We start from the raw sequence: 14719 nt of genomic DNA on the forward strand, positions 1-14719 counted from the left end.
TCTTCATCTCTTGTGCAGGCACATAAACACTAAGAGCAAGTAGGAACGAGCCCATGGCACAAGCGATTCAAGGTCTTCAACAAAGGAGATCAAGATAACATTAGAATGAGGTAGGCCATCTTCTTCATCCCTCTTTTCAATTGCAACTTAGGAAAGTGTCTAGTAGATTGTCACTTCGGTTTCTAGAACCACTCATTGGGCTAGAGGGATCATCTCTATCCGCAGAGAGGATTTACCTAGACAATAAAATGGCAAATCCACTAGGGACCCTATGATCCTTTCCATCCAATCCTTCACCTCGTTTTTGTGATGAGTTTGACCAACCATCCAATTCCACACTTGTTTGCTTGTCTGTAACTATTTTCACTTCCTAGTAATTGCTTGAAGGTTCTTGATTTGTGCTGCTCTTGAAGATTTTTTTTGTTTTTTATTTATCTTTCTTGACCATCTCGGTTTTATCCCTCACAGTCGTGATGACATCCCGGATATGTTGATTACACTAGCAATGATCGACGCTTTTCTCTTAACAGGTGTGATGATAACAAAGGTTAAAGAAAATTAGGGTTTGTCTTCTTGTTTTCAGTTTTTTTCCTTCTGTTAGTGGCTTACCAGTGTGATTTTAGTGTCCTTGTTTTCTGATTACAATTACCTCTTTATTTGGTTTTAAGTGTGTTTGGAGCTTGATCTGCCTTCTAGGGTTTTAGGTCTTCTAGGTCATCCTTCATTCACTCATTGGTCTTCTCTTCAGAGATCGATTACCTTTCTTAAAAGAGTCTTTTTGTGTTTGGACGTCTTTTGCAAATCACTGTTGGTTCTTGGGTATTAAGTTGTTTTCATTAGTGTCGAATTGAGTAGATGATTTGAAATTCCCTTTAGTTCCCTTTGGCAAGAAATATATTACAAAACTGTTTGTTTCGATTGAACTGAAAGGAAATATTTTCTTTGAATTTTGTGTTTCGAAAAACGAAAGCAAAATTGATTATCTTTTAAGTAGTTTTCGAAGCATTTGTTGCATTCAAAATCATTAATGTGAAAGATATTTTCATGATTATTGAAGTTTTTTGCATTCTCTTTTGATTTTTGCACTAGATTACATTGATTACATTAAAGTGAAAAAGAAATCTTCATTATATCTTAAGGTAGTACACTTTAGGATTTTGTTTTGGCATTTCATTTGCTTATAATATGAAAGATTAGATTTCATGTTTTGAATTTAGTATTGGAAAATTTTCATTGATGCATTGTTGCTTGTTTTGATGCATGCTTTTGGTGTTTCTCTTCCCTGAATAGGTAGTTTTCACCGAATGAAAGGATTTCAATTTCATCATTTAGCTGCATTTTAGGAATAGGTGACATCATTAAGGCCTTGAAATCAAAACACAATTTCAAGATCAACTTTAAAATCTATCAATTAATCTAAGGAGCATTTGAAACAATGTTCATACTTAGTGGTCTAGGCTAGAGACATGTTCTGGCATCTATAAAACTTAGCAACTGTCATTCACTCTTGCATTAGACAACACTAGCACGAACTTGTGCTCCTCGTACCATCGAGTATATAAAGGGAGACCCTCATAGGTTGCAAACCTTTATCCATAGGAAGCCAAGTCTGCGCCCTGTAAATGTGATACACCAAACACAACATTTGGGGAGATTTCCTGCACGTATGTCAAGTCCTTGGTAAGTTTATTTGCTGAGGTGTATATTGCAATTCACGGTTACTTGGTACTCCTTTTTTCCTAGAGTTACCTAAGTGGTCATTTGGATCTTTTCTGACCCCTTAAATTTTAAGAGATCATTGAGCACTTGTCCTTTCAAGCTTGCTAAACTATTGAAAGCGACTAGAGTCACCTTTTCATCCTCTTCTCGACTCTTAAATGATGAAAAGGGAAAGTTTTTGTTTCTAAAAATAACTGCCCACGATGAACATGTCGAACCCAAGTAGTTGCTTCTTGGACCAATATTGAGTAATTCCCTGTTAATTTCAAGATTGTTGATAAGCCCTCAACGAATCTCCTTTCCTTTTATGCTTCTGAGAGGAAGTCATTGTGGCTAGATCATTGAGTTCATCTCACAGTTCCCCTTCATTGTCTGATACTGAAGGGTCCTCCCAAGGAGTTCATATGGAGCTTCCTCAGTCACTTAAAGATCAAGGTTTTGAACTTGGGATTATTCCAAGTATACAATCCCTATCTTCTCGTTCACCTCCATCCGATTCCTATCCACCTCAAGAATCTGATCCTGAGACCCCAGAAAATCCTATTCAAACCCCTGAGAGTCCGCAGAGGCTTGCTATTCATCTGCTGAATCCGTTATTTGATTTTGTTGTGATATCTCCTTAGCGTCCTTATAGTCCTTACGATCGACATGGTATTCCTTTGGATTTATCTCCTTGCACATCTCGGATTCCTCCTCATCAGTTGTTTCCATCTATGGAGTTAGAGGGTGAAATCCCAACCTCTTCTCTGGGTCATTCGAAAGTTTCCTCTACCCATACTCCTCATTTCGATGATGAACAAGGGTATGAATTTCCTCCAGAAGGCTTTCCTTTTACAGGAAGAGTCCCATCTCTCACGCTTCCTGAAACTAGTGGACACATGTTTCCACCCGGTTATACAACCTTAGCTCAGTTAGTTTCGGGTACTCCTAGTGCTTCGTCTTTGTATCAAAATCCCATTTAGTCTTCAAATGCGATGCCTATGCCCATTCCATTCATTCCAAACGCGACCTCTCAAACTTTTGTACAAATTATTGTCACGTCAGTTCCTTTACAACCTACGATTCCATCACGTCCTGTATCGTCATTTCAACTGACTCTTCCGGTACAACTGACTGTTTCAGGTCAGGTTTTAGTTAGTTCTTCTACCCCTTCGTCAAGTGGACATAATGTGCCACTGCCTGAGGGGGAATAATCTGAATATTCCTCTTGTATTAGGTGAGACCACTGTGAGTGGATTACAAACTTACATGGTTGGAGTTAATCAACCTTATTATGGAAGTATTCCTAATCTGGTTGATCCAAATGGGTCAAGTAACATCCAATATCAATAGCCTTATATGGCTTAGGTTCCACTCCAATAGGATTTTGTCCCATATGGTATTCCTAATCTGGTTGATCCATGTGGGTTAGGTAACATCCAATATCAATAGCCTTATATGGCTTAGGTTCCACTCCAACAGGTTGTCCCATATGGTTTGCAAGCCTTGGTCAATCTGTCTTACATTCTTCAAGCCAGAGCTTATGTCCAACCTGGTCAATCTGCTATTCCTGGTGGATATGGTTAGATTCAATTCAGAAATTACTAATACCCGCAGGGTATATCCCAAGGAACTATTCAATTACCCTTGCAGCAGCAAGGAAAACCTTTGCAGTGGCAAGGGAAACCATTACAACAGCAAGGAAAACCATTGCAACAGCAAGGGAAAACATTTCAGTAGCAAAGGGAAACTGTTACTGTAGTAGGGGCACCCTTTCCCGTAGTCTCAACAGCCTTTGCAACAACAACCTCAGTTTGTTCAGTAGTCTACTCAACCTTTGTACTTGCAATGCCAACCTTTGCAGTAGAAAGGTCAACCTATGCAGTAGCAAGGTCAACCTTGACAACAGCAAAGCCAACCTTTGCAACATGAAGGTCAACCTCTACAACAACAAGTTTCATATGCGTATTGACAAAGTTAGACCTTGCAAGCACACGGTCAACCCCTATAGCAACAGGGCCAAACTCTTCAGATCCAGGGTCAACAAGTTCAACAACCTTACAATCCATATGCCGCGTATAATTCTTATCAACGGCCTATGGTAGGGAAATATCAAACCTACCCTGCACAAAATCGACCTTATGGTCAAGGTAACCCTCAGTGGGGGAATAATCAAATCCCGTATGGACAAAATCCTCCACTATGGGGGAAAAATCCTTACTAGCAAGGTTGGAACCCGCAGTTTGGTTCTCCTCAAAGGCCCTACATGCCATCCTACTCTCTCTGCAATCCCTCTGCTGCTCATAGACCGTCAAGGCCTTCTCACAAACCCTCTCCTCTATCCTCCAAGCCTCCTATTTCCTTGTGCAGTTTTCCTTGGGGTCTAGTGCTACCACCTGTGTGAATTGGCCTCTTCACACACTCACTAACCTCTGATCTAACTGCACAAACCTGAAGGAGATAAATCCTCATCATGGATGAGCTTCCTTTATAGGTAAACTATTCATCCAATGGATAGTACACTATCCCTTCTCTGATCTCAACTGGGTGTATGACAAAACTGACATGCATCAGTTATCCATGAGAGAATACACAGTTATCTGAAAATAACAGTTGTCACATGCATGCAAGCATCAACAAACTATATCTCATTAATTTAACAAGTTAAATTAATCTAACTGAATTTGACTAAGTTAAACTAAGTCAACTGATCCTCTCAATATAGAACTCATCCTTAATTCCTCAATCAGTGGGGCAAATCAAGGACACATTCCCCAATTAGTGGAGAAATATTTGCATGTTCTCACAAAGACTTCAAGTTTGCTTTTCCTTAACTAATTAACTCATGGAGATTAATTAATTAATATTTTAAACTGCTGGTAAGACCAAAGTCGAATTTACTTCCTATAGATAGACCAGGGACTGCTATAAATAGGAAGGGACCTAGAAATGCTATTTTTAGAATATACTATTTTTAGCAGTTTCACCTCTCACCCAAGGTGGCCAAAATGCTCATTGGCCAAACTGCTATTTTTAGAAGTGCTATTTTTAACAATTCTATTTTTAGCACTTTCTAAATTTAGCATTTCTTGTTGCACACTTTTCAACAACAGTCACCTATGGATAAGTCTCGGTATATGCATATAGATACTATACCAATTATGAACAGAGTCTCGACATACTTTTGATCTGAAGATGATTCCCTCAGATGGATAGAGCAGATAAGGAAGCATGTGATTTGGGCCTTCACACATACTACTGTCTTTATGATGATACACATGTAGCATCTTTAACAAGATGAATTGCAGTGGTTAGGGTCATATGAAGAATACCTATACTATCTCGAAAGAATCATAAAATGAGTTTACATGATGGCAGAGATCCTCGTCATACCTATGAAATGAGACAAACAGTCTCATTAGTTACCACAAATCTTGGACTTAGTATGATGCAGTCTTGACATACTACAAGGACTAGTAACTTGATCATGGCATAACCATAATCATAGTAGCTATAGATCATGATTTTATGATCTCATTATCTCGAAGTGCAGCAAAGATCTCAGTATAGCGAGAGATGCATTAGAAAATGATTTCAGTGATACTGTTGTGAAGGCATTCATGTTGCAACAATGGTGATTTTAATGCAGATATAGCAACTATGGTGTTGATGAAAGCAACGAGGATGATCTCAGTTAAAAGTGTAGCAATAGTGCAACTTTGATGACATCAGTGTAAGCAACAGTGATGATGATGATCTCATCAATGGTAAGGAAGAGGGTTGATGTCTTGGTCTTGGAGAGGTAGATTGTGTCAAGGGTGATGGTCTTGGTATTCATCAATGGAATCTCTATAAGAAGAATTTATGCATGGATTTTCCTCTCCAAGAGGGAGAGGTTTTGGCCCTAGCAAAAAGCCAAACATTTGTGTTCTTGTCTCTTTTTGTTTTGATAACAGTTTGATGAAGCTAACATACACATGCTAATAATGAAGTAAACATTAAGCTAAGATAAAATTGTAATGAAGAATTGACTTAATCATGCATGCCCTAGATTCTTCAACAGCCTTATGAGAGCATCCAAGGTTTGAGGCAGATCTAGGTATGTTTGACCTTGGACACCCTCATCTAGTTCACCTGGGAGCGTCCACATCTGTTCCAGGCACAGTCTTCCAGTTCTGCAGAGAGCATCCAAGACTGCTATAGATCCTCACACAGCCCCTCCTCCCTATGACCCAGACTCAAAGATGATATTTTAGTATTCCAAATATTCCACACAGTGAAAGTAGTGTTCAGCACAATGACAACAGTGTCTAATCATTGACTACAATCAATGACAACACACTACATTCCTTAGAATCAAGGTTGTGATTATAAGCATGATTAGATCCGTTTCATGGATATCATAGTTGTTTTGTTGCATAGATAAAGTTATGTTCATTTTACTGTATTTTGCTGAATCATTTGATGATGATCTACAAAGAAGAATATTTTCAAGGTTTTTCCTCATAGTGGGTTTTTCCCTGGTCCTGGACCAATCCTGGTGTCTCTATGTGTGTGCATGATTTTATTCTATTGTTCCTTGATGTTCTGTTGCATTGATGATGATGTTTTTCTTTCTATATAATTTCATATGCTGATGAATAATGGTTTTGATATGAATAATGTAATGATGATATGGGGTGAACTTAATGTATTAGTGAAGAAATGCAATTATCAAAGAAAAGAACAATGTAGCCCTATGAAAAATTAACACTCTTTCCATTCAACAAGGTATATTTTATAAGCATGGCTTGTTAGCTGTTTGTATTCTCTACATGAATATGAAATGAGAAGTTGTCTCTTGGTCTTCCATGACTGTTCACAAATAGTCTCTTCATTTTCAATGTTGAAAATCATAATTTTGTAATATGAAATAGAGCTGCAATAAAATGGACCAGAAATAATGATTGTATAAGACATATCTAGAAACTTCTTAGTTTGTATTGGTTACATTTTCCAGATTTTTACGAGCTACTTGTTAATGATTAATAATAGTATACATTTTCCAAACAACTATGTCATGAGCCATTTTCCAATTCAATCAACATATCTATCAATGTTTTAGCCTTTGCACTTCACATCACTTTCAACCTTTTTCATTCAAACCTTCAACATTCATGTGAACTTCACATTTAACATAAATTATCACCAATGTGATCAACGACATCAATGACAATATTACCAACATTCTCCCCCTTTGGTATTGATGACAACCTTTTCTGTTGTTGCTCAAGAAATTACCTCTTCTTTTTACCTCTGCCTATCTCCCCCTTTGACATCAATGACAAGAAATTTACCTTTCAAGAACAATATGGATGTTGGAGAATGTAGAGTGTTTTAAATAAAAATACTGCTTCAAAATCTGTTTAATAAATCCATTTAAAAACTATTCTCTAGTGTTTTTGCATGATAGGGCACAAAACACTAATTTTAAAAGATATTGTTGAGTGATCCAATTAGAAGGTTGTTCTCCATAATTGAATTAGTAGTGTATCTACCAAGGGTATGCGACATATAGACAATGTTGGCTTAATCAGAGATGTTGTTGTCTTGAATAATAGATAACATATAAAGTATTTGAAAAAGCATGTATATAATACACCATGTATATAATACGACCATGTATATAGCATTTATGTACAACACATGTATATACAAAACCAACTATAATATTAAGGCAACACATGGATATACACCACCAAGGGTAATATTAAGGTAACCCATACCATTATGAATGCTAACCATTTGTAATAATGCGCAACCATAGATTAAATGATGGATCATATAATACCTCCAAACCATATATAGTAACACCATCCAAAATAATAATAATGTGAATCCAAGAATGTTGGATCATTAATAAAGCCAAACCATAAATAATTCCAACCATAACAGGTGCAATAAAATTGGAGTTTGATCTATTAACGTTGGATTTGAACACTGGATCATTAATACTAAACGCTGGACTTGAACGTAGGTTATACACCAAGGATAACACATACAATATGTAATATTGTTGTAGTTTAATGCTGGTTAACACCATTCATATATATATATATATATATATATACATTGGATCTCACGGAGATATGGTTGACATATGGTATGTGTTGGATCTCACAAAGATAATATATATATATATATATATATATATATATATATATATATATATATATATATATATATATATATATATATATATATATATATATATATATATATATATATATATATATATATATATATATATATATATATATATATATATATATATATATATATACTATCTTTGTGAGATCCAACACATACCATATGTCAACCATATCTCCGTGAGATCCAATGCATACCATATGTCAACCATATCTCCGTGAGGGATGAAATAGACTTGTAAATATTATCTTGAGAATGCATCTCCAAGAGAAAATTCCTAGCTCTACATCATCAGATTCTGAGATTCTGCGATGTTTCATATCATCTTCCCAAAACAGACTCTAGAAAACACTAATCACAAAAAAAAGAGTCATGAATTTACAGTTTCCTTGATGATTTGTGCATCAATACTAGTCCCACATATTGGTTTCTTTAACCATGTAAGTTACACCTGTGATCTTGTATACTATACACCAAAAAACAGTCAACCTTCAAGTTGAATACCTAAGTCGATAAATACAGCACTGTTAGTGCATCACACTTCTAGTGTTGGTCGGATAAATCGTTCTTGCGGACAAGACCGATCTCCCTGGTATCAACAGATATCTAGCAACAAGCAGGACAAGCAAATCTACCTTTCTCTAAACATATTGTGATTCATTAATAAAAACTAAGAGGTGTTTTAGACCCTACCTTAAGTCCAACGCTAGTTTGTGGCAGCCACGCTTCGACCGTCTGAAAGAGTTTCCCTTTGAGAATCTGCAAACACAAACAAGCACACATCAAATAACACCTGCATAGCTAATATAACAAATCATGTTCATTATGAAGATCAAGGAGCTCATAAAATAAACCATTAAACATAGCTTATTGAGAAAAATAAACTTGATTGTATTAACTTTGAGAATAAAAGAACTTTACAACCTTAGTGCCTTGATGTTGTAGAAGTTCTTTCTAGGGAAAAACAAGAATCTCCTCTACTTTGACAAGCCTCACTCACTTCCAAATGAGATTAAAAGGTATGTGATCTCTCCTCTCAAAAGCTCAAAAAGGAAGACTAAGTTCCAGTAACATTTACCCTAAAACATATTCAGCTTTCAACCTCCCCTACAACTAGCCCAATGCCTCATTTTATAGTGCAAAGGAAGGAAGTTGTAGGTCCACCTATGAAGGGATAAGTCCTCCTTCAAAGGTATAAGCACCTCATATCAAGGGGTTAGCTCCTTTAGTTATGGGATGCATGAACCATGGAGGAGCGAACTTGCCAGCACAAGATTCCTTCTAGAAGCATCCAGAAATGACTCAAGGTGAGTTTTTAAGAATGTACTTATGCCTTTTTGAGTTTTACAGGGGTCTGCACCCATTACAGAGAGACAGAGTGGTCAGGTGTGTAGGGGACATGACCGTTAGGTGCGGGACCGTAGGTAATGCTAAGAGAAAGTGCAGAACCAGAGTTTAAGAGATTTTTAAGGTCTTTCTCTTATTTTCAAGGCTTGACATGAAGAGCTGAGGCTTAAGACTTGCAAAGGAGGTATGTATGAGTGGTGATAGACTCACACAGACTGCAAAATGTCATGGTGACAATTTTTGTGCAACAGATTGCCCCCTAAAGTGTGAAGTCTGTAATAGATGAGGATAGTATTTGTCAAGGATCTTCTTCTGGATACCCTGGTCGGAACCTGTAAAAACATTCAATACAAAATATATATGTGAAAATATCATCGCTGAGGTAGGCATTCCCATACTCAGATCAAAACTGACTAAGAACTAACTAAACTGTTCTGATATAGAAATGATTTTGTAATACATCACAAGTATAGACATATGGACACAGTATTGGTGCAACCATCTATTTATGAATAGTCCACTGTATAATGAATAACAAAATTCCTTGCAGCCTGGATGGTGGAAACTAGATCCAGGGTCTTGATTTCTGCTTCCCGTACTAGTACAATTCTATCCATGTGAATGAATGTGTCGAAGTCGAACATGGTAGAAACCACTTGATTACCAGTTAATGATGTAAACTGTTAACAAGTGTGAGAGAAACCACCAGTAAAGTCAATGGCTCTCAAAGTACTCAGTACAATCCATGAAATGTGAATGAATGAGTTGATGTCGAACATGTCACAGAATCCTTTGATCGAAGGTCAATGATGCAACCTATCGTTGAAGGCAAGAAACCTGTCATTGAGGCATGCATATTCCAAGGTACTGACGATTTCTAGATCATCTTTCTAGATAATGAGCTGAAGTCAATAGAAAGCGATCTGTCATAGGCAAGCCCATAATAGGAAATCATAGATCAAGTTTGAAGAAATATATTTGGCAAGGACTAACTCAGGGATGGTCAAAGATGGATGACAGATATTTTGGAGATGAATGGTTTATTTGCACTGACCTCTTGAACACATAACGACACTGCAGATGGTTTGGTGACAAACCAAACAAGGGGGGTAGTATATGCAATAGTTGATGAAAAGATCTGATTAGGTATCCCCTTCCGTCCTATAGTGGGATTCCCCAGCATGCCTGCATTCATGCCTGGCGGGAAGTTTGAAGTGGCCAGTAGCTCTTGCATGTAGTCGACGGCTCCGATCAAATTCACAAGTGGTCTTAGTTTCCCTTGAACAGTGAAATGATCCTCGTCTGTGATCATTAGTTCGAGATCGCATACAGTGGTTGGTATTGACCCAAAGCTAATACCCAGAAACCGGCTGAAGACTTTCAATATGGTTTGATTAACTGTTAGGCAAAGGATTTCCCAACCCAGGTGAATAAAAAGTGTCGTGTTCAAGAGTGACTGAAAGTTTTTCTAAAACACAAAGTACAACAAACAGGTTCATTTTTCTCTCTTTTCCCCCACCATTTCTGGCAAGTACCTCTTTATTTTTGACAAGCTTGAGGAGGATAAAATTTGCTTGGTTATAAGCTCATCCTTCGGATGAGTCCAACTTCGTTTAGATTTGAACCCTAAGAAGGAGTGGTCCGTTCCTGTTTAAATTGAACAGGTCCTTTACTGTTAAATTTTAACGAGTCCAGTATAGGAAAAACTTGGTGTTTTTCAATTTTAGGGAGTTAGAAGAAAAACTTAAGAAAACTCCATGGTTGTCCTTTTTCGTAAATTTGTGTCTCCCAAGACCGAAAAAGTATAAAATAATACTTGAGAGAACCGCTTGACCATTACGATCAAGGAGTACTTTTCATAATTAGTGGCCTCGATCTGAAAAAGTAAGAAAGCGATCAAAGAAACGTCATTTTATTACCAATATCAAAATTGAAACGACAAAAGTACGACAATATTTTCATATTTTACGAGTCAGAAAAGAGCGTAAAGAGGACTCCAATGTTTTTCGTCGAAAATGATTAATTATCCCTGAAAATCCAGTATTCTGCACAAAAACTCAACAGATTACTCATACCTGTTTAAAATAAATAAAAATGCATCAAAAAGTTACCTTTTAAAGTGGAAAATAAACAAATTAAAAATTTATTTATTCAAAAAAGCTTATAAAAAGGGATTTTTGTAAATTCATTTTTACCATTTGACTTCAGAGTAAGAAAAAGAGCTTTTGGTAAGAAACTTCCTGTGAAGATTGCGGAAAATCCGACCGTTGGAAACGAAAATCGAGAGCTCCAGGTAATCCACATCACCTTAATCTTGCATTTCAACCGTTTGAAATTTTGTTTTAGGGCTTAAAAATTGATTTTTAAGGGAAAATTTAAATTAAAAATCGCCCGCTGGGGGTCCGCAGGTGCACCATGTGGCCCCTGTGAACCCTGACTTTTTTGTGCACAGGGAAAAGTTAGGGTGCCGCACCTGCTCCTAGGGACAAGTGCGAAACTACGCACTGTCCTTAACTAGCGGGTGCGAACCCCGCGGAATACGGTTTGAAAGTTCAAATTTTTCCATTTTTACCCCAAAAGTTTTGAATTGAAATGTTCTAATCCACCTTTTTTGCAATGTAGATATACAAGATGCTCATTTGGTGGGAAAGGGAACACGAAGATGTGGATCAAGCCGCATTACTCCATCCACCTTCAATGCAGGCATTAAGAGCATGCAGACTATTGAAATTCTGGGCCATACCCGACATGAGGGCTCAGGTAGACTTTCTGCAATGGCTGGTGGACAGGTGGAACACACAGGACCAGTGTTTCATTATTGGTGGCCACCGGCTCGAAATCAAGCCGGAGGACATATACTTCTTGACTGGTTTGCCCAAGAGAGGCGAAAGATTATCTCTATTCGGGACTAGGCCAGGTGGCCAATCTGTCGCTAGTCTCCGACTAGAGTTTTGCAATTTCCAAACTGCGGACAAATGGATAGATGTTAAGACTATCTCCCGTCCTGAACTAAAAGTGATCGCATTTACTGTCACCAGACTCTGTGGGAGTGCAACATTACATTTAGCTACCGGATCCCAAATGCGAATGGTAGTAGACTGTTACCGAGGCACCATCTTCAACTGGTGCGACGCTATGTTGGCGAATGTGAAGGGCCAACTGACTAGAGCAAAGAATGGACAACTAAAGAACTTTGGATATGGTTTCTTAGTTGTGAGCTTTGGCCTAGAGAGGGTTCCTATGTTGATCCCACAACAGCTTTCCGTTGAGGACGGACTTCCTCGTGAGCCTAGGATTATGCGTTGGGTTGCAGTGATGGCCCGTCATCCCGAGGAGGGTTCAGAGGTCGTTCGATTTCCTCCAAAGTATTTTCGTTGGTTGGGAAACCAACTTTTCATGATTCAGGATTTTCCATATGCTGGGATGGATTATCTTGGTGATCCAGACATGGCTCTTCCACCAGGAGAGTAATGGGATGATTCAGGTAAAATCATTTTCAACATTTTCTAGATTTTAACTATTTTTTTTTTGTTTTTTAAATCGCCCCAAAACTGATAGTAAAAAGTTTTTGAATGTAGATGTGGGTCCACGGTGACTAGCCGCTCTCTAGCCCTATGAAAGAAGACACCCTACTGCCACAGCACCGGCCCCACAGGACCCATCTACAGAGACCTTGGCCGAATTGGAGAATCATCTAGAGCGCTTGACAGCAGACATTCTAGAGACCAACATAGATGATATTCCTCTTAGGTTATAGCACTATGTGATTGGGGTCCTAGGACCTTTTAGGAGGTTCCTTTGTAGAGTGGCCCGAGCAGTGGTTTCTTATCGTGATCATCACCAGTGATAGGATGATCGCCTTTTGTAGACTCATACGACATTCTATAGCTTTTTGTACTATCATTTTTGTTGATCATAAGGTGTTTTTCAACCTATGATCGAGGACGATGTATATTTGACACACTCCTATACTATGCTATATCACTATTACTGGTTATCTTGTAAAAGATGTTATGGGATGTTTTTAAATTTACTATTTTGATTTAATGCAAATGTCTATTTAACATTTGAGAAGCAACTGCATCTGCTAATGTATTTAAATATCTTGGAATATGCTGATATTCAATGTAATCAAATTCATGTTCCAAGAGACGAACTCTCAAAAATAATCTCAATAACACTGGATTTCTAATGGCATAAACTCTATTAAGCTGTAATACAACGAGTTCAGAATCTAACCTAACAATCAAACTCCAAATCCCAAATGAAATGGATTCAGATAATAACTCAATCACTGCACTATACTCTGCAATGTTGTTTGTTGTTTGACCGAGGCTTACCCCATGCATAGATACTAACTCGTCAGAGGGTGAATAGATAACCCAAGCTGTGGAAGAAATGTTCCGTGTACTACGACAAGCGCCATCAGCAAAACCGATGTATGTTTGGAGAGACGTCGACATCTGCAATATCAAGAGTAAAATCAAGATAAGCAAGAATAATGATGAAAACACTCTCTAAACTAAGTACGCATTCCTAATCTAAAACACACCAACTAGAAAGAAACTATTCTAAAAAATCTCCACGCCAATCTTTTAAGCATAATATCTTTTCAGATAAAGCCCATTCCTAGGTCTACCTAAAGAGACACCGTCAAAATCTTCCAATTCATAGGCCCCTTTTGCCAGCTTTCGCTTAACAATATACGGACCATGCCACATAGGTACAAATTTTCCAGCCCCTAGCTTATCATTTGCTTGATCGTATAGTAAGACTAGATCTCCTTCCGAAAAATTATGGGGTGTAACATTTCGATCGTACTGAGCTTTAATTCTTTTGGCATGAGTCTCGATTGCTAATGCAGCATCACGTCGATTCTCATCTAGCTGAGCTAAGTACAACAAACGTTTCTCCTCTTCGGAAGTGGCTGGTAGTAATTCTATGGCTATTTGCAATGACGGGATTTCACATTCAATGGGTAACACTGCCTCCAAACCGTAAACCAGTTGAAAGGGAGTGAAACCTGTTGATGTTTTTACTGAGGTTCGATATGCCCAAAGTGCTGAAAATAACATGTTATGCCAATTTGACCTATGAATCCCAATGATTCGTTGGATCATAGTGACTAGAACTTTATTGATTGCTTCAACCAGACCATTTGCCTGTGGGTAATATGGAGTGGAACTATCGTGACGCAGGCCAAGATGATCTGTTAGTTCAGTCATCATGATGTTTCGAAAATGACTCCCATGATCAGTGATAATCGCTTAAGGAACACCAAATCTAGCAATTATATGATTGAAAATGAAAATTGCAGCAGTTTTGCCGTCTGCCGAAAATGTAGGCATCGCCTCGGCCCACTTGGTAAAATAATCTACCGCAAGGATGATGTACGCATGCCCCCCGGCCGAGTGAGGGTTACATGTAATAAAATCGATACCCCACTTTGCAAAAGGGTCGACGACAATTATAGGGTGGAGAGGAG

This window comes from Pinus tabuliformis, chromosome 1_2, assembly GCF_031772625.1.
Source record: "Pinus tabuliformis cultivar Carrire ecotype Pingquan chromosome 1_2, CPIR1, whole genome shotgun sequence".
Lineage (NCBI taxonomy): Eukaryota > Viridiplantae > Streptophyta > Pinopsida > Pinales > Pinaceae > Pinus > Pinus tabuliformis.